The 19,697-nt window shown below is 42.1% G+C and overlaps 1 long non-coding RNA gene across 1 annotated transcript; it reads right to left on the reverse strand.

Annotated features, from left to right (window-relative positions):
* Nucleotides 1-11,298: 11,298 nt before the first annotated feature.
* Nucleotides 11,299-12,840, reverse strand: LOC149330203 (uncharacterized). The gene is made up of 3 exons (XR_016285493.1): nt 12,756-12,840; nt 11,680-11,757; nt 11,299-11,525 (listed from the first exon to the last, which is right to left on the reverse strand). It is a non-coding gene; the product is annotated as an uncharacterized LOC149330203 (long non-coding RNA).
* Nucleotides 12,841-19,697: the final 6,857 nt, after the last annotated feature.

Here is a 19,697-nt window from a genome sequence, read left to right on the forward strand (position 1 = left end):
CCAGCAAAGGAGTAAAAAGAAAGTTTCAAATGAGTTGGAATGTATTTGGTGACTGATAAATCATCGAACAAAAAAGTTTAATTGACATAGAACAATTATTTAATTAATTATCAGCAAAAACCTTTGGACGCTTTAATAGGCTGCACAGGGATATAGTAAATGGACGAGAAAGCAACCATGACACCAAATCTTAAGAAAACAAAATGGTTGATTGAGATAAAAGAAGGTATAATCAGAGTAAATAAATTGATATTCAATTAAAGCGTAATGTAATTACGCTAATTCAGTAGTTAGCTTAGTTTGCAAAGAAAAGGAAAACGATAAAGACAGGCAAAGGGGCGCCGAGTGCCGAGGGGTCTTAAATACTTTCGCATTCTCCCAATGCAAGTCGTCGCACTGATCTCTAATTATTATTAGAAGGAATTTTTCATTAGTGGTTGCTTCGAAAATGCATCGCTAATTATTGTATGGAAGTATAGAGCGGTGTCATATGAGTATTTGCCACCCCCGCAAAGTAACGCGAATTCAAAACAAGCGATAGTCAACCACATCCTCCTGAGGAGTTAGCGCAGCTCAACTAATGTTCCTAACGGGGGGCCAGGTGAGGTCACTTATATGTAAGGACTTCGTTTTTAGGTTTTGTTTTTCCAGAATTTAAAGGGTAAATATCGGGTGATATTTTTCGACCTCAGAGGGCTATTCAAGCAAAATGTTCCATAATTCGGATTTTATATGATCATCTTTTGTAACAGAAGCGCGTTTTTTTTGTAGGACATAAAATTCTTTATTTTTTGCAGATTAGTTTTGTAAGCGACATGGAAACAGCAGGTTGTATTGCAAACCTTACATAAAATCGGGCGTTTATTTTATTTTCTCAAAAATTGCAATAATTTTGCCAAGCACGTCATAATCTGCTGCGCAGCACTTCTGCATCCGTGAAACACCTTTCTGACTTTGTACACTGCGACAACATTCTTTCATAGTAAGTGCGGTGATTTTAAACTCAGAAGAGCTTTTGAGCAAGACGCCGTTAGCGTGGGTAGCACTTGGTACTGTGTTCGTTAACCACGCTAACGTACAGTACCCACGCTTTTGCTTGTCGCTTTCGAAATGCACTGTTCTTATTTGGCCGCCAAGTACGGGTCGTCATAAAAAAAAGAGTGAAAAGAACTTTAAAATGATCGCTTGACTTGAAACACCCCTCTGTACGTCCGTCCAAGATGTCCGCTGGTTTTCTTGCGGTGTATACAGCTTGGCGCACACGGAAACTAAGTTTCCTAGAAGGATGATTTTGCGGTAGAAATTGGGTTCAACCCGATGTTTAAGGAATTTTCTCGTAGTGAAAGCATCAGGTGAAATTGGGCGTTACGAGAACGCGAAGGGTCCTACTCATATATGAGCTGGTGGTTGCAGCCTAGCTCTCATTTGTGAGGACATTTAAATGCCGTCTCTTCCTCTACCTGTCATTCTGACTTTTTTGCGATGCTCACCACCAATTCCCCCAAGTAGGCTTCATGAGATTAGTTAGCCTTCTATATCTCACACATGGCCGACTAAGTGTAACAGTATGAGCAATCTTTAAGAAGGTCATGTAGTAGGCTTCTTGGATGAAGAATGCTTGAGGACTGGCTTGACAAAGCTGTCGTAGCGTTGACTCTGCTTCTTTGAACTGTTTTTGTATACTCTACAGATTTAAGATGTCATGGAGCGGCGCAGTGGAGCTATGCAGCTAGGAGTAGAATCACACAAGGATCTTGCTCGCATTTGGATTTTGGATGCATAACGGGTGTTACTGACTCGATCTAAGCGTCGTAGCACATCAATGAACTGTATCACACATATGTGCGTGGCGTTGCCGTTTGGTGAACTGAAGATGGCAGGCAAAGCGTCAAGCTTTCTTCTTGTCGTGTCTCTCGGGACGTGGAGACCTAACTATAAGGACAAGCTGTGAATCATACTGACTTCGGTATTTACGAGTAGATACTGTAGAGTGCTAAGGCAGTTTTAAGAACCATGAGCCGATAGCTATGTTGAAGGGCCATCCAGAAGCAGGGAAAAGGTTTTGCTTAACGCTAACGATTGGCACGAGCGCCTTACGTTAGCATAGTAAAGTACTTCGAACAGTGAGCCAGAGGTATAGGGTTTTTTTTAAATTTTATTTTCAGTCATGTCAAGTCACATATACTGCGATGTCACGTCAGACAAGACAGTTAAATATGGTGAGGTAGCACCGGAAGTTTTCCTTAGTTCATACTGTGCGGGCGGCAGCTTGACTCAAGAGAGCACGACATCATTTTCTCTTGTTGCTGTATCTGGGTCAAGAGAAACAAAACCAGAGAAGGAAAAGTCAGGGCACCGTAAACAATTTTTCCTTTTCTTTTGTCCTGAGCTTGCTATACAACCCGAAGGAAATAGGTGAATGTGTTAAAAGAGAAGTTTATATCACATTTTTTAAATATTAGGTTCTGTGAAGTTCTTTGCGTTGGACAAATTTCTCGACTAACGGGGCTTTCATGTGTTCGTTTGGATTTGTGTTGTTCGCTCGATACATACACATATACCGGTGTCAGTGACGGGCAAGAGGAGAATGCAGGGCAGCGGTGCGAGGGTGTAACATGGGCGACTGACTGATTCAATGTTTGACACGTTCGTTTCGCCATGGGTCACCGGTAGGTCACGTCGTATTTAGAACGAGAGCTTTACTCCTCAGGGTAAAACTTGTGATTTCGACGTGGATGAGACAACGACCTTCAATGCCTCACAAGGTCAAACCCAACTTAACTGCGTGATGGTATGGCCCAAGCTGTGGTAATATGACCACGTGATCATATGACTATGACCGTTAGGTATCTGACCTTGACATTTAATTTGAGTCTGTGGGCACCACACCGACAAAACCTTCAATGCCTCACAAGGTCAAGCCGAACTTCTGCGTGGTGGTATGGCCCAAGCTGAGGTAGTATGACCACGTGATCATAAGACTGAACATTGAGTACCTGACCTTCACCCTTGACCTTGAACCTTGACCTTGACATTTGATTTGAGACAGTAGAGACCCTGCTTAACATCTTTCGCTCACATAAGGAGGTTCAAGCCACGTTGAACCCCAGTCATTTTTCACGCTGTGCGGCCATGAGCTCTGGGTCCCAAAATGAAGCCGCGGAACAGATTTTGTTGCGAGGTGCGCCTCCTTAGACCTCTCAGTAAAACCTGACCCTTGGCTTCAATATGTGACTAAGCATTTCAGGGCACACATCATGGGTATATGACGTGACACGACGTGCCGGTGACCCATGACGTTGAGAACGTATTAATGCTTGCGAAAACACACTGTCGGCTGTGAGGCACGCCTCCTGGTAAATTTTGAGAGTTCTTTAAAGGCGTGCTCAGGACAAATTGAAGTATGCCTGTATGGATAGATTACGGCTTTATAACGACAATGATGCTGCTTTCGCTGAAAATGCAGCTCTTGTAAGCTAGAACATCCGAAGATTAAAAAAAAAAATGCGTGGACACTTTGGCAACTAAAGTGATGAGAGGCAAAAGGAGAAGTGAGCGCTGACTGGGCTGCATAAGATTAATTCCGGCTTTTTGAGAACAGTTCGTCAGAATGGAAGACGAATATATTGCACGGTATAGTCAGTAAGACGCCGCTTTGGTGCATACTACTATGATTTTAGTCGGCCTAAAGCATCATCTTATTTCCGCTCCCTATTTTTCATTTTCTGAAGCAATGAAACGTAGAATTGGCAAGCAATGGCTTTTTAGGTAGCAGAGCAGATTCAGAAGGAATGGAGACACGAGGGGGTGGCAAAGATATCGATAAGGAGGTGAGATCAATGTATTTGCTGGGGTATGGTGGGAAAACAGGAATAATTAGAAATAAAAGAGAGAGCTCTTGATCTTCGCCACAGGTTCCATTCAGGCATTCATGGCGGTGATGACCTGCATACTAGGAAATGCATTGAAACAAGCCCTACGATTTGGAATGAAACTTTTTGCGTTTTAGGTGTATTTTGAAACAGATTTCCTAGTTCACATATTGTCTTAAATAACGGCGGAAAAACAAGCAAGATATTTAACTTGGCAATAGATCAGTAATTAGATTCGTTAATTCGCTGCCATTTGAAGGAGTTACAGGGATTTCGTCGTCACCGTTGCTGCCTTCTTCGTCACATGAAATGCACGAAAGAAAAACGCTACCGTTTAAGCCCCTCTTTTTGCCTTCAAAGAATTGTAGTGTTGACTACATTCCCGCAACGTTTTAGGCCTTCGATGCGAAAGGTTTATGATTTGGACTGGGTATTTATACCGCCGGCTGGTAATTTTGTACGGTCGAAACCATAAAGGTTATGGCAGTGGTTTCATTTTCAACTGTTGCTTCTCCAGCTTTCGTGTCCATGATATCTTTGCTAATGGCATATTTTTGAGCTTAGCCCCCTGTTCACAGATTACTTCAAATCATTTTAAAAGAGGACAAAATTAACAATGAGTAAATGTGGTTGGATAAAATATTGAGATTGAGATAAGTCACCAATTGAGGTTGTGCCATTCGAAGGTGTATCAGGTATTCCTTCTTCATCACCACCTGAAAGACATAAGAAATGAAAGTTAGTTTTCGAGTGATTCTAATGTTCTTTCAGACACTCCTGACCTGCAATAATGCTGGGGAAATATTCAGTGTTTGAAGCAGAGATTGTATGAAAACAATTTATGTAGCTTTTTGGGGTTTGAATTACCGTTATAGATTCTGATAATTTAATTTTTGTTGCTGTAACTTGAGGCGTGTTTCAAATGGCAGCAATAAAAAATATTCAGCCTTTACTCAGCATTTCTTCTTATCTGTCACTTGAACGAAGTTTTCCTTGTCAAAAGCGGTTTTAGGTCCCCAGAACTGATTTCGAGTGCTCATGATTCTGTATTCGGAAGAGGAAAAAACAGACAAGAAAAATCTGACATTGTTTGCAAGCGTTCTTTGTTACATACTCAGTAAACAACGAATATATTAACCGAAAATTTGTTTTTGTTTATTTTATACTGTTGTTTTTTTTGTAGAAGGTAAAAACTTTTATTGTGCAGTGTGGGGAACAAATAACTGTACGCTGAAAAATTTGATACCGGGAAGTCAGAAGGCAAGTCAGAGTTGGCAGTGGTTGTATTTTCAGCGTCGTCTCGTGGTACATCATAGGAACCACATAGCCAGAAAATGGCTCTTGTGGCACGTTTTTTTTTGTTTATATCACATTACGACAGCATGCTGATGACATAAGGTGTTGCTTTCAGTGGACGGTGTAAGTATCAAGAGTGAATTTGGCTACCAGTTGTCCCTGGTGCACTTGAAGTTGTTTCACCGATGGTCGCGGAGGTATTTGAAGCGTCGTTGCATGGCAATTCACCTGAGGAATAAGAGCAAAAAATAAATATCATTATTGGATGCATATTCTTTTCGTTGCCATCAAGTTACATCGTGGACATGGGATAAAAATTTGCTCTCAGTGCATGCTCTAAGTATAGGGAATGAACTTAGTTACCAGTTGTCCCTGGTGCACTTGACGTTGTTTCGTCGATGGCCGCGGTGCTATTTTCAGCGTCGTCACCTGCCAATTCACCTGAGGCATAAAAGCGAAAAAGGGTAATTTTAGATGCATATTCTTTTTGTTTTCATAAAGTTACATCCTGTTCATGGCACATAAATTTGCTCTCAGTGCATGCTCTAAGTATCGGGAATCAAATTGATTAGGAGTTGTACCTGGTGGACTTGATGTTGTGTCATCAATGGTCGGGGTGTTATTTTTAGCGTTGTCGCCTGGCAATTGACCTGAACATGAAAGAAACAAATATCATTTTTAGAGGCACATTTTTTTTGCTTCCGCGGAGTTACATCTTGCTCGTGGCATATAAATTTGGTCTCAGTGCGTGCTCTAAGTATCGGGAATGAACTTGGTTACCAGTTTTACCTGGAGCACTTGGCGTTGTTTCATCGATGGTGGCGGTAGTATTTTCAGCGTTGTCGCCTGGCAATTCACCTGAAGCACAAAAAAGGATCATTTTTAGAAAAAAAAATCATTTTTAGAGGCACATTTTTTTCGTTTCATCAAGTTACACCCTGTTCATGGCACATAAATTTGCTCTCAGTGCATGCTCTAAGTATTGAGAATGAAATTGATTAGCAGTTCTACCTGGTGGACTTGATGTTGTTTTGTCGATGGTCGGGGTGTTATTTTCAGCGTTGTAGCCTGGAAATTCACCTGAACCATAAAAAAAGATCATTTTTAAAGGCACATTCTTTTCTTTTCCGTGGAATTACATCCTGTTCATGGCATATAAACTTGGTCTCAGTGCATGCTCAAAGTATCGGGAATGATCTTGGTTACCAGTTGTACCTGGAGCACTTGACGTTGTTTCTTCGATGGCCGGGGTGTTACTTCCAGCGTTGTCTCCTGGAAATTCACCTGAAGCATCGAAAAAAGATCATTTTTAGAGGCACATTCTTTTTGTTTTCGTGGAATTACATCCTGTTCATGGCGCATAAATTTGCTCTCAGTGCATGCTCTAAGTATGGGGAATGAACTTGCTTACCAGCTGTACCTGGTGCAGTTGACGTTGTTTCATCGATGGTCGCGGTAGTATTTGCAGCGACGTCCCCTGGCAATTCACCTGAAGCATAAAAGCAAAAAGGTCATTTTCAGGGGCATATTCTTTGCCTTTCCGTCAAGTTACATCCAGATCATGGCATATAAATTTGCCCTTAGTGCATGCTCCAAGTATTGGGAATGAAATTGGTTACCAGTTGTACCTAGAGCACTTGACGTTGTTTCGTCGATGGTCGCGGTGGTTTTTTCAGTGTTGTCATCTGGAAATTCGCCTGAAGCATAAAAGAAAAAAAATCATTTTTAGAGGCATATTCTTTGCCTTTCCGTCAAGTTACATGCGGCCCATGGCGCATAAATTTGCTCTCAGTGCATGCTCTAAGTACCGGGAATGAACTGGGTTACCAGTTGTACCTGGTGCACTTGACGTTGTTTCATCAATGGTCACGGTAGTATTTTCAGCGTTGTCGCCTGACAATTCACCCGAAGCATACAAGAAAAAAGGATCATTTTTAGAGGCACATTCTTTTAGTTTCCGTCAAGTTGCATCCTGCTCATGGCTTATAAATTTGCTCTCAGTGCATTTTCTAAGTATTGGGAATGAAATTGGTTACCAGTTGTACCTGGCGCACTTGACGTTGTTTCGTCGACGGTCGCGGTGATGTTTTCAGCGTTGTCGCCTGGAAATTCACCTGAAGCATAAAAGAAAAAAAGATCATTTTTAGAGGCACATTCTTTTCGTTTCCGTGGAATTACTTCCTATTCATGGCATATAAACTTGCTCTCAGTGCATTCTCAGTGCATTTTCTAATTATTGGGAATGAAATTGGTTACCAGTTGTACCTGGCGCACTTGACGTTGTTTCGTCGACGGTCGCGGTGGTGTTTTCAGCGTTGTCGCCTGGAAATTCACCTTAAACATAAAAAAAAGAAGGTCATTTTTAGAGGCACATTCTTTTCGTTTCCATGGAATTGCATCCTATTCATGGCATATAAACTTGCTCTCAGTGCATTCTGTAAGTATCGGGAATGAACATGGTTACCAGTTGTACCTGGTGCACTTGACGTTGTTTCATCAATGGTCACGGTAGTATTTTCAGCGTTGTCGCCTGGCAATTCACCTGAAGCATACAAGAAAAAAAGATCATTTTTAGAGGCACATTATTTTAGTTTCCGTCAAGTTGCATCCTGCTCAAGGCTTATAAATTTGCTCTTAGTGGATGCTCTAAGTAACGGGAATAAACGGTTACCAGTTGTACCTGGAGCAATTGACGTTGTTTCGTCGACGGTCGCGGTGGTAATTTCTGCGTTGTCGCCTGGAAATTCACCTGAAACATAAAAGAAAAAAAAAGATCATTTTTAGAGGCACATTCTTTTCGTTTCCATGGAATTACATCCTATTCATGGCATATAAACTTGATCTCGGTGCATTCTGTAAGTATCGGGAATGAACATGGTTACCAGTTGTACCTGGTGCACTTGACGATGTTTCATCAATGGTCGCGGTAGTATTTTCAGCGTTGTCGCCTGGCAATTCACCTGAAGCATACAAGAAAAAAAGATCATTTTTAGAGGCACATTTTTTTAGTTTCCGTCAAGTTGCATCCTGCTCATGGCTTATAAATTTGCTCTTAGTGGATGCTCTGAGTAACGGGAATAAACGGTTACCAGTTGTACCTGGAGCACTTGACGTTCTTTCGTCGACGGTCGCGGTGGTGTTTTCAGCGTTGTCGCCTGCAAATTGACCTGAAACATAAAAGAAAAAAAAGGTCATTTTTAGAGGCACAATCTTTTCGTTTCCGTGGAATTACATCCTATTCATGGCATATAAACTTGCTCTCAGTGCATTCTCTAAGTATCGGGAATGAACATGGTTACCAGTTGTACCTGGTGCACTTGACGTTGTTTCATCAATGGTCGCGGTAGTATTTTCAGCGTTGTCGCCTGGCAATTCACCTGAAGCATACAAGAAAAAAAGATCATTTTTAGAGGCACATTCTCTTAGTTTCCGTCAAGTTGCATCCTGCTCATGGCTTATAAATTTGCTCTCAGTGCATTCTCTAAGTATCGGGAATAAACGGTTACAGTTGTACCTGGTGCACTTGACGTTGTTTCGTCAATGGTCGCGGTAGTATTTTCAGCGTTGTCGCCTGGCAATTCACCTGAAGCATACAAAAAAAAAGATAATTTTTAGAGGTACATTATTTTAGTTTCCGTCAAGTTGCATCCTGCTCATGGCTTATAAATTTGCTCTTAGTGGATGCTCTAAGTAACGGGAATAAACGGTTACCAGTTGTACCTGGAGCACTTGACGTTGTTTCGTCGACGGTCGCGGTGGTGTTTTCAGCGTTGTCGCCTGGAAATTCACCTGAAACATAAAAGAAAAATAAAGGTCAGTTTTAGAGGCACATTCTTTTCGTTTCCGTGGAATTACATCCTATTCATGGCATATAAACTTGCTCTCAGTGCATTCTCTAATTATCGGGAATGAACATGGTTACCAGTTGTACCTGGTGCACTTGACGATGTTTCATCGATGGTCGCGGTAGTATTTTCAGCGTTGTCGCCTGGCAATTCACCTGAAGCATACAAGAAAAAAAGATCATTTTTAGAGGCGCATTCTTTTAGTTTCCATCAAGTTGCACCCTGCTCATGGCTTATAAATTTGCTCTGAGTGGATGCTGTAAGTAACGGGAATAAACGGTTAGCAGTTGTACCTGGAGCACTTGACGTTGTTTCGTCGACGGTCGCGGTGGTGTTTTCAGCGTTGTCGCCTGGAAATTCACCTGAATCATAAAAGAAAAAAAGGTCGTTTTTAGAGGCACATTCTTACCGTTTCCGTCAAGTTACATCCTGCTCATGGCATATAAATTTGCTCTCAGTGCATGCTCTAAGTATCGGGAATGAATTTGGTTACCAGCTGTACCTGGTGCACTTGACGTTGTTTCATCGATGGTCGTGGTAGTATTTTCAGCGACGTCCCCTGGCAATTCACCTGAAGCATAAAAGAAAGAAGACCATTTTTAGAGGCACATTCATTCTGTTTTCGTGGAGTTACATCCTGCTCATGGCATATAAATTTGCTCTCAGTGCATGTTCTAAGTATCGGGAATGAACTTGGTTACTAGTTGAACCTGGCGCACTTGACGTTGTTTCATCGATGTTCGCGGTGCTATTTTCAGAGTTGTCACCGGGAAATTCACCTGAGACACCAAGAAAACGAAAATATATTTTTAGATGCATGGCCTTTTCGCCTCCATCAAGTTGAATCGTGCTTTTGGCGTATAGATTTGGTCACTGTGCATGCTCTAAGCATCGGTAATGAATTTGGTTACCAGTTGTCCCTGGTACACCTGACGTTGTTTCATCGATGGTCGCGGTGGTATTTTCAGCGTTGTCGCCGGGTAATTCACGTGAGGTACCAAGCAAAAAAAAGACTTCTAAAGTCATTCTTTTCCTTTCCATGAAGTTACCATCATGTATGGTAGCGGTGCTCTTTCTAGCTTCGTCGTTTGATGGTTCATCTTCATATGTGTTGTAAGAGAAAGGTACACTGTTTATGGCAAATGTTATTTCGTTCTGAAATTATAGAATCGTGGGGCAAGCATGAAATTTTGGTTCATTCTAGTGTCCAGGATTCATTTTGTTGCTAGTTGACTGCTCGGGGTTGGAAAGATGTATCAGCGACAATCAAGTTAAATTTTCAGTGTCAGCTGCAATTTTAGTATCTGTAAGCTGCTTGCACCGACGCTCTAAGTGCTGAGATAAGCGTTCGTGCAAGTCCAATCTGTAGAAAAGTATTAACCACGTGTAAACCATGCTGCAGAAAAGTAACGTGTGTATGTTTCATTGCGTAGTGTTCAAGGGGAAACATGAGATTTTTACGGATTATGGAAACAGGGTTTTTATATTCATCGCCACTAGTTGCAATTGTGACCTCGAGAGCTGCTTTAGTGGCTCCAGCAGTGGTAACAGTGCTGCTATTAGGAACTGTAAATCGGAACACTTTGTTGCGTAGTGTTAGGCGCTTCCATCTCAGTGATACCTAGGATAAGTATGCGACTCACACCGGATTGTGTCTGAACGATGACACAGACTTGCCTTAGTTTTAAATTAGGACTTTGGTATAGTGAATCATAATTAAGATACATTGAGTCGGCAGTAAATTATAATGTTCCCTTCCGCACGTGGAAAGAACGTTAAGGCGCGCCAATTTTAAATTATTGTGTCCAAGCTAAGTGAAAATCTAGTGAGACAGCCGATCCTAGTAAAGACAGCCGATAACGGTATACGCAAGTCTGTGTGCCAATGTGATCGGCACTGCAGTATGTTACAGAACCCGCCGTTGTAGTTCAGTGGCTGGCGTGTTGGGTTTCTTAGAAGAATTGCCGGATTAGATCGTGGTGACAGCGGTTGCATATCGATGGAATTGAGTTGCAAAAGCGCTATCGTATGCAAGTTTTTACCTGTAGGAACTCCAGGTGGGCGTAATTAATTTTCATCCGACTGCTACGTTGCGCCTTCGAGCCTACGGTGTAAATTTGACAGACAATTTTTTTTAAAGAAGCCTAACCTAAGTAAACCTAACCAGCTTCGCAGGTCACGTGCGCCCAGAGGCGACTTCCGGACTACAAATAAAAAAAAAATGAAAGCGCTGTGGTAACTTCAGCAGCGCTTGTTCGCGAAAGTCAGGGTGCCTCTACTTACTCGAAGATGGTGCTGCGGATTTGACGGTGTCATTTGGCACCCTCGGTGTTGTGGCGGAGAAAGACGGGGTTGAATCCCGCGTTGTCGTCAACGATTCCGGGGTTGTCTTTGTTCTGTCGCAGTAACGTTCAGAATCATATGGGCCTTGCCACGGAAACCTCACGAGAGTGCTACGTTTGCAGCTGCCGGAATAGCAGCGGCCGGTATACGATCCGAAAATTGAGCGGTGCTGGAAAAAGAAAGATGGCACAACTACTCTGGTTTTCATCAAGCTAAATAAAGAGTGTAAATCTATGGCTTGTTATCAGTAGAACTTGCTGCTTCCTTCAGTAGCTTTCAAGAACGATGGAATGAAATAAAAAATAAAAAGAGAACTATCTTACGTAACATAGGGTGCCGTCGAAGAGATGTCCATATTTGAACCATCCGCAGTGGTAACTGCATTTGCGAACAGGTCGTTCCTGCGGAGTTCAAGAAGTAATAATTCGCCACCTAAACAGCTTCTCAAACGCGCTACGTTTTAGAACGTGACATGAGGTATAGTCTTTCGCGTTTGTGGAGCTGGCAAAATGCACCTTATTTCTTCACTGGGCTGACATTTAAAAGTGAAATGCTTCGTCAAGGGAACTGAATTGTATCTAAATAATAGCAGGTGGCTGTGAGAGAGGGAAATATCTGTATTGCATGCGCAGCGACTTTCGACAATCCTTTCATTTGCGCTGCTTTACATACATGCTTACAATTACGCGGAATGTTCAAATCGTTCAGAACAGTTTAATTTTGAAGGATGTATTTCATTTTAACCATGACCTAATAGCACGCTTCAGCAATACACACAAAAGTTAAATGAAAAATGAAATCCACTACACTTCATGGCAAGATGTTTGCGCTGAAAGAATTCATAGAGGCTCCCAAACATCCTTGATATATATATATATATATATATATATATATATATATATATATATATATATATATATATATATATATATATATATATAACCGCACACTTGCCGAAGTACGATTGGTTCTTTTTCCTAAGCAAAAATAAACTACACTGTTCCTCTTTAATTTTTGCTGAACCTGGACTCTGACAGAGTCCAGTGGTGCAACCTTTAACCTGGCTTAGATAGCAGCATTGTTAGGTGTCTCGAATTACCAAGTATATGATCAGAAAAGTGTTAGGAAGTGGAAACATGAACAGCCATTTTTCTTAAGTTTAGGGCGAGGACTAAAAATGGAGCACCAAGTGTTATGGTGAGTTGGAGCTCATGCATGTGCCATCTACGAACGTACTCACACGAAGCTCCATTGTGGTTTGAACGCGAAGTCATAGCATTCCGCTTTCAGATCCAATTATACGCTATGCATATTTAACACTACGCTATGTTTTCTTGTCGTGCTTTCTTGTGGACTATATAAGTTTGGAACGTTACCAGAACCATCACTTTCTACTTACAGGATGTGGGTTGCATATGTCCGGACAACGTCTGAAGAAAGCTTCGGAGAGTTGTGCTGTGAGAGGTATAATTATAACATGTTTAAGAACGCACGTGCAAACACGAATAATAATAATTATAAAAATAATATTATTAATACATAAGAATAGAAACTAATTAGATACAATTGGGATGTAGTTACTTGTTACGAGTGCGCTGACCGTTTGCTAAAAGCTATGTAGAAGTATTATATTTGGGGCAGACAGGAGAAGCTTTTGACCGTGTTGCAGAAATGAAAACAGAGGGACACTTTACTGTCATAAAAGCGCTGTGTACTTCCCTGTACATGTTATATACTGCTGGAACTTAATTTCAGCTTCGACCTTCAAACTGAAATGTATCTGCACCTTTTCTATCACACACTACCAACTAGCAATCCTGAGTTGCATAACAAAACCTTTGATGCCGCGTTGAAGAGGCGGTAGGAAAGCCTCTGTCTGCTGACAAACGTCCCGGCAAGAGGACAAGCTTTCTTAAAGTATATGCCAATACAAGGTTGATTGTACAATTTATGCGGTGTCGCTTACCAAAATTGTTGATGTCAGCGCTAATACAGACTGCATTTTTCTTGCCTTAAGCGCATATTTTCTGAAATTGCCTAGCGCACATGGACTTGTACCGCAGGAAATATGATTCACTTGTTTAGCATGGTTAAAGATCGTGATGACAAGAAAAATGGTTGGTCTCGCGCGAAACATAAGTTTTCTATATACAGCCCCTTAGCAAAAACTAATACGTTTCGAATATACGGTGGGCTATTTAAATTGTATTTTAAATATATTTTGTATTCATGAATGCACCAAAAATATGTAGGAAATACGTTCCTGAAATTTCATGCTTGGTATTCGAAATATATTTTTAAAATGTGCCAAAAATACCTCACTTAAAGCATACTTCGAACACTTCTCAAATACGTGAAAAAATATGTATGCAGTTTTAGCATCTTGTCAGTGTATTAAAAGTGCATTTTCAGGAATATGAAATTAATTCATCGAAAGTATACTTCAATTCTAGAAAACGGGCAGCCCTTGTAAACGTATATGTATGTAGTTTTGGCATCTGGTCAATGTATTAAAAGTGAACTTTCGTAAATATGAAATTAATTCATCCGAAATATACTTCAATTCTAACAAACGGGCAGTACTTTTAAACGTCTTTGCACACTTCTAGCTGCCGTTGAACAGTCGAGTGCTCGAAATCGCGTTTCGGGAAATGGCATTTGCGTGTCGTCAATGTATTTGAAGTGCACTTCCGTAAATACGCAATTAATTCGTCCAAAGAACACTGAAATTCTAGCAAATTGGCAGTCCGTATTAGCATGTTTGCAGCGCACTACAAGCTGTCGTTGAACAATCTAATGCTCAAAATCGAGTTTCGGGATCGCATTTTGGTGCTGGCCATCTATTTAAAGTGTACTTTCGTAAATACGCAATTAATCCGTCTGAAGTATACTTAAATTCTAACAAATGGGCTGTCCGCGTAAACATATTTGCATTACAATTCAAGCTACCGTGGAACAATCTAGGGCTCGAAATGACGTTTCAGCGAGGAGTGAAAACTTTCCCTTTTGTGTCATCCTTTCGTTTGTGGTAACTTCTAGCAGGAAGGTGATCACCACTTATACTCCTGCTACACAGGCGCTTCGAATGCCTTCAAACCGCATGTCATCTAACGATGCTACACGTGTTCTGTCTAAGGGAGTGCTTGAAGATAATATTACGCCAATGAATATTAACCGCGTCAGCATGAAATTTCCCCGGGAGTGCGCCGATGAGGACGACTGCACTCATACTGTTGTTTACATCGCTTGTTTACATAACATAAAACGCAATCTGCGCTTTCGTTCTATTAAACAATCTGTTTTCTTTTTTACTGGTTGTACTCGTGCTTGTTTACGCAGTGCGACAATGTGTGGGAAGCGATGATGCGATCGCACGCCTGAGAAAGCCGGGTTGTTGGCATCGCGCAGGACTGGCGCTTCTCGCTTCTTGTCCCGGCTTTCTCCGATGCGACCAGTACTTTTTTTAAACTACTTTATCCAGAAGTATGTCTGGCGACTGTTATCCACAAGCTAGCGACTGCGACGACTGCTGCTGGCCGTAAAGCACGGCTCGGCAGTCTGGGTCACACCGGCGATTCCCGTTCATCGTACGCGTGCCCTGCGATGTAAGAAATAGTTGATTTCAGGTCACTGTTGTTTAAACTACACCTGGTGACTATTTGCATTCGCTAAAGCTTGTGATTCGCTCTTCACAACCGCCGAAATCCCTGCGAACTCGCTGGGCCTAGTCGTCGCGGAAGGGAACAGAGCCGTCGTCGACTGAAATTGATTTGGCAAGCGCTTATCGCTGGTGAGTGTTCAGGTGTGCACACGTGAAATATAGCCGTTCGTTTCGCTCATTTAGAAGCGCGAGCATATACACACCGCCGCCTCATCACCGTGCTCTCGCTCAGCCGCCGACAAGGCTGACCGTCCGCCGACCGGATTCGTCGGTGTCGTTGGCCTGAAAAACGTGTCCCTCTAGAATCATATTATAGTAAACTAGATATTTCACTATAATTACATGCTGTTGTTCAGCTTGATATATACTGTCGTTGTCGGACTAGTGTGACCGCCGTCGTCGTCGTCGCTGTACACTGAAAGCGAGCTGAGGCTTTCGAATGCGTTTCGAAAGTGTCGTGCAGCACCGCGGCAGTCCGTCGAATCCGAATGTCATTCCTATTCTCGAATGCCATTCCGCTCAATGTCATTCGAACATTTCCGTGTGAGAACGTGATAGCATTATACCAGCAAAAGCGCCTTGGGTACTTCTGGGTCTGAATAAGCCAGCGGGAAGGATCCCGTCTGGCAGGGCAGACCTGCTCCCTTACACGCCCATGTATCTGTTGGTTGACAGTTCGACTCCTGACCTGTGTCTGACGCAAGTTTCAACTAGCAATTCCGTCCTCAATTAACCCCAGATTCGAACGCGACCAGTAGGGTACTTCTGCGATAATTTGGCAGCCCACAGTATTTGCGCAAAAAAAGGCCTCACCGCGCAAGATAGTGCGTCGCTTTCGCTGGGTATATAAACGGCAAGCCAAGTATAGCGCTTGTCATAGGATTTGTGGTTTGCTGTGTCGCTGTCGTCTTGGTATGCTGTGTGTAGGTATCTGCCGTTCCCATTCAATCACGTGACCTTATAATATCACTCCTGTTGATTAATGATAAATACCCGTGTGCGATTTGTTCTCCAGTTGAAGAATTAACCCGTGTCATTCCATGGAGCCGCCCAGTAGAATTTTTTTAAGCCCGAGTAAACATATTTTTAATGTATTAAATGTATATTTTTAGTATATTTCTAATGTATATTTTTACTATATTTTTAATGCATTATAAATATGCTAAGCGGGCAAAAATGTACTTTTCACGTATTTTTAAGAACGTTCGAAAAATTATTCCTAGTATACTTAGAAAGCATTCGTATTGCAGTTTAAGCTAGGGACAAAAAAATGCGAAATAAATATGAAATTAATAGAATACGTTTGAAATGCATTTTTAGTACATCCTCTTTTTCGCTAAGGGAGGCCTTGCTTCAAAAATATACACACACTTGTAATAACGATGCAGATACATACCAACGACGCACAGCGTGGCAAACACCAAGCAAGCATGAACTGATCGCATTCTGGCAGGACTTCTGGTCTACTGCTATGAATGTCTGACGGCAGGCGGTGTTTTTATTTTGCCAACTGCCTTCGACGAGCATTTCGCACTGCTAAGAATTTGACGCGTTCTTTGTTTTCGCTTATGTCCCTGATGACATTTCTCAGCTCTTGCTTACTTTGCCAAATTGGCGCTGTACTCTTTCGAGGTGATATTCCATTTCGTATGAGAACGGTTGCAGTAATGAACTTATATTTCTGCACATTTGACGTGCATCTAGCAATAGTCCTTTTCAGCGCTGGGCAGAAACATTTCGAGATCGCTAAGTGCCCAGATTCCCATTATTTTTTTGTCATGTATGCGATGACGGGCATCTCAAGCAGGCGTGGAAGTAAAGGGTTTGAAAATGACCGGCAAAGTGCACGTGTTGCAAAGATCGCTAGTTTGTGTTAAACGCACAGTTTCATCCATCATGCCCGTCACTTTTGCTGGGGCTTCAAATTGAGCTCTATGAACATATGTCTGATGTTCTTTTGAAGAGACCTGCTTGGACGGTTTAATAAGCAACCCTGTAATTACAGAAACTGTGTGACGTAACCTTGATTCTCCGAATATGGAGTAATGGTCATTCCAGGTAACTGACAATGGCAGGTGGATAACAATCTGACGTCAAAGTTTCATCTGCGGCATGACGCTACTGTTGTAGTTGTGCACGCTGTTCCAGTTGATGAGATTGTGCTTTAGATTAACCTTTTGCTTCCCTGTTCATTAGAACTTCACAAACCCATCTTCACTTCTTATTCAGGAAGGGAAAAATTTTGTCTTCAGGATGGATTTTTCTTTCTGTGCAGCCGAGAATGCTTCTCAACAAAACCTGAAATTGTTAACATTTCCCCTGTTTCGGATAATAATTCTCATTAATGTGTAAGTCTGGGGATATTGGTAAACTATATTGGACATAAAACACCCAAATTAACGCGGACGGGAGAGGATGACAGACTTTCTGTCAAACGCGTATAATAACTCACTCCTGATGGGGTTATAGAAGTAACTGGCAACATGGCCAAATTTATTCCACGACCGGCCTCGCGTCATCCCCCACTGCCTACGACACCGGAAGCAGAGACCAATGTCAGAGGGTGAAATGAAACGCGAAACGGAATGACAATTCACAAAGTCGCCAGTAATTCAGGAGGCGAGGTATTGCATTTGCAAACCCCTTTGACGTGTTAAAATAGGGGAGCCGGAGCAAGTTTTCTGCCTCCGCGAAACCGAAGAGTGTATTTCAATGGTTGATTTGGATTCCGATCCTGAGTTCAGTTTGGACCGTGACTCTGTGGCCCCTAGACCCTCTGGACATGTTATTCGTGGATTCTAAGAGCGGTTCCGGATCGCTGATTTGAATGCAACATTAGTTGTTCTGATTGCTTAATTACTTGCAAAGTAATCGCGAGTACAATTTTTTTCTTTTGTCTTGTGCAGTTTCGAGTAAATTTTTTGTACTTTTTGTATGTCTTCTGATATTTTGACCGCTTTATGGTTTATGGGCGTTTAAGTCCAAAAGCGAATCAGGCTATGGGGACACCGTAGTGAAGGGCTCCGGAAATTTCGACCGCCTGGGGTTCTTTACCGTGCACTGACATCGCACAGTACACGGGCCTCTAGAATTTCGCCGCCATCAAGATTCAAACGCCACGGCCGGGATCAAACCCGCATATTTCGGGTCAGCAGCCAAGCGCCATATGCACTGAGCCACCGTGGCGGCTTGATATTTCAACTGGTGAGGCTAGTATGTACAACGTTAAATGAGAGCTTGTCAATTCGGAGCTGATTTTTGAAAATAATTTTGAACAAAGAGGTTCTTGTAACATGTACGGAATCAGTGAGGGATGGCGCATACTGTGAAGATCTGATGTTACTTTGATTTAACCAACAAGTGTTGCTGATTCATTAGTCATGTCAGTGCATTGCAAATGGTGCAGGAATTTTTACGATTGTTCGATGACCTTTGCCATCACAAATACACTTGAGGGTAAAGTAAATTATTCGTCGGCTACATCGCGGGAGAATGCAGCCTGTCTTCTACTTATTGATACTTTCATTCCATTACACACCACGCTAACAGTAAGGTTGACCTCTCTCGACCCTGTGATGACGTCGGTGACGTCACTCTGCATCACTGTCAGCGTTTACTTATTGATCAAGTTGAAGCTGTCAACGCTTGGGTATACATCTTTGCTGGGTAATGAGTTTTGAGGTTGAGACGTCAAATATCAGACTAATAAATTGCGCTGTGCTACTTTCGCGATCCTATTTTTCTCAGACAGGCTAGCACAAACAGTTGTTGTCTCCAGCAACGCCTACCCTTGCCCTTTCTATTGTTTCGTAGCTTAGAGTTAGGTGGTCGGGAGAGTGGAATACAAGGCTGTTAAAGAAGAGATAAGCAAGAAGGGGGATTGTAGAAACAGGAGTTAGTCAAGAGTTTTTAGCCAGAAGTTCCCGCAGTGGCTCAGTGGTTATGGTGCTCGGCTGCTGACCCAAAAGACGCGGGTTCGATCCCGGCCGCGGCGGGTGAATCTCTTTGGAGGAGAAATTCTAGAGGCTCGTGTACTGTGCAATGTCACTGCAAGTTAAAGAACCCCAGGTGGTCGAAATTTCCGGAGCCCTCCACTACGGCGTCTCTCATAGCCTTAGTCGCTTTAGGACGTTAAACCAACCAACCAACCAACCAACCAACCAACCAACCAATGGTCTGTAGTAATCGCGTATGCGCCTTTCATCAGTGTGACAGCAAAACACGATGCGATTATGCCGCTTGAAAGTCCAATGTAAATCTCTGTTATATACTTGTGTGGGTATACACCCCTCTCCAGACACACACATACAAGTTGCAAATCGTAGATTAACATTTTTATTTTCTTGAGGCATCTTTCATACATAGAGGGTAGAGCTGTTCCATGCGTGCAACCTTAAACCTTAACAGGCTCAATAAATGTCTGGATGTATTTTTAATTATATTGATGTGTCGCTTTCACAATGCTATTTTAAATATATAATTTCAAAAACAACCCCCATTATAATGATACCTACCTTTGACCTACCTGTGATTTTGTCGCTGGATTGATTAGTGAAGGGATCTCGGCAGATCAGTCGAAGCCTATTTGAGAAGAAGTTCGTTAAAAGAATATAAAATAGGGATAACAAGGACACTTTCTTAGCATTTTTTATTCTGACTTGTAATCGATTCGGTCTGTTG

Source organism: Amblyomma mixtum, chromosome 9, assembly GCF_055824585.1.
Source record: "Amblyomma mixtum isolate Tamu chromosome 9, ASM5582458v1, whole genome shotgun sequence".
In the NCBI taxonomy this organism is placed as follows: domain Eukaryota; kingdom Metazoa; phylum Arthropoda; class Arachnida; order Ixodida; family Ixodidae; genus Amblyomma; species Amblyomma mixtum.